General features: G+C 58.9%; 1 protein-coding gene across 1 annotated transcript in view; it reads left to right on the top strand.

Annotated features, from left to right (window-relative positions):
- LOC116957406 (taperin) overlaps positions 1 to 1,102 on the top strand; it is a 45,413-nt gene extending 44,311 nt beyond the window's left edge. Inside the window, exon 4 of the mRNA XM_076056238.1 lies at positions 1 to 1,102. This exon is cut by the window's left edge and continues 990 nt beyond it. The gene's annotated coding sequence lies outside the window, so the exon portion shown is untranslated.
- The last annotated feature ends 855 nt before the right edge of the window (positions 1,103 to 1,957 follow it).

Genomic DNA, 1,957 nt, shown 5'->3' with positions numbered 1-1,957 from the left:
CAGACACCGAAATTCCCTCTGGCGGGGGGCCTAGAATTTCTCCTCTTCCCAGAGAAGCGGACGTTCCGTCCGGAATTCCGACATTCCTTCCAGAATTCCGACATTCCGTCCGAGATTCCGACATTCCGTCTGGGATTCCGACATTCCTTTTAGAATTCCGACATTCCCACCCGAGATTCCGACATTCCATTTATTGGGGATCCAGCATTCCATCTGGGATCTCGACATTCTGTTGGGGATTTTGAGATTCCGTCCAGGATTCCCAGATTCCATCCATTTGGGAATCCAACATTCCGTCCAGGGTACCGACAGTTCGTCTGGGATCCCATTATTCCGTCCGGGATCCCATTATTCCGTCCGGGATTCCGACATCCCATCCATTTGGGGATCCAACATTCCGTCTGGGATTTCGACATTCCGTCCGGGATTCCGACATCCCATCCATTTGGGGATCCAACATTCCGTCTGGGATTTTGACATTCCGCCCGGGATTCTGATATTCCGTCCGGGATTCCGAGATTCTGTCTGTTGGGGGATCCAACATTCCATCCGGGATCCGAAAAATTCCGTCCAGAATTCCGACATTCCGTTCGGAATTCCGACATTCCGTCCGGAATTCCCACGTTGCGCCCAGTGCACCCTCGGCGTTCCCTTCTCGGGGCTCTGACATACCCGCGCGATATTCTGACGTTCCTTAGAACAGGACGAGATCAGCCCAACATTCCCCATATCTGGAGATTCCAACATTCCCTATATCCGCACATTCCGATCCTCTTCGGGCAGCCTAAGGTTCCGCTCTTCTGTCCATCCGGCGATTCCGACAATTCCCCATTCCCTTGAATCTGACATTCCGTATATCGGGAGATTCTAACATTCTGTCATATCGGGAGATTCTAACATTCCGTAATATCGGGAGATGCCACAACATGCCTTGTATCCGCACATTCCTGTCACCATTTCCCCGGAACATTCCGTGTACATGTCCTGACGTTCCGAAGGCGTCTCTCCGTTCGCGGCATTCCGAAAAAAAACCAAAAAACTCGGAAATATTCCCGCCGTTCCATTTCGCCATTCCGAGGCATTCCGTAATCGCAGATTAAAATTTTTTTTTTTCTCCCTTCGCCTCCGGGAGCGGCGGCGGCGAAAACCGCCAGTGGCCCCCGAGCTCGATTCCCCGTCCTCCCCTAGGTCGACTCGGCCTCGAGTGAGCCGTAACCCGATTGGCTGGGAGCCAGGGGGTGGGGCCGGGCGCACGTGGGTGTAGCCCTCGGCCCACCCACCCATCCCCACCCCGGGTCGTGCGTCCGCAGCTTTGCCCGGGGGGGCCTTCGAAGCCGCCGCTACTATAACGGCACTTGCCCCGGGGCCCGTGCCAATCCCCGGAGATGACCGAGTGACCCAGCGCGACCCAGCCTAGGTGGTGGGGGGGGGGGGTCACTTCTCTTGACCCCCCTGGGCACGTGCGTGCGTGCGGGGGGCGGGGGGGGGCGGGGGGGGGGGGGCATGGGGAGCGGTGGTGCAGCGGTTAGCGCGCTAGGCTCGCGCGACAAACCCCGGCGACCCGGGTTCCAGTCCCGCTCACGGCCAACACCGCCGGTGGCGGCTATCCGAACCGGGGTGCTGGGCCTCTTCTAGGTCGACTCGGCCTCAACCGAGTACCCGGTGGCGGTGTGTAGTAAACAGCGCCGCTGGGGGAGACAAAGGCGGCCGGGCGTGGTGGTGGTGGTGGTGGTGGTTGCTGGCCACCCACCCCCTCTGTGTGTGTGCCACAGTGCCGGTAGCCTTCACAGGCGGTGCTGCTGCTGCTACTCGCTAACAGCACTTGCCCCCCTACAGCCTGTTACAGGCTACACGGGGGGAGCTTTTATCTGTGGTGTTTGGTGTGTGTGTGGTGCGGTTCGGGTCAGTGGGTCAAAATCTGACCCCACACACCGGGCCACGTGGGGTCACCGGCGTG

This window comes from Petromyzon marinus, chromosome 74 (assembly GCF_048934315.1).
Source record: "Petromyzon marinus isolate PM22_M1 ecotype Great Lakes invasive population chromosome 74, UKy_Petmar_22M1.pri1.0, whole genome shotgun sequence".
NCBI lineage: Eukaryota > Metazoa > Chordata > Hyperoartia > Petromyzontiformes > Petromyzontidae > Petromyzon > Petromyzon marinus.
Note: the sequence above shows the minus strand (reverse complement) of the source record. Positions and strands in the feature narration are given on the sequence as shown.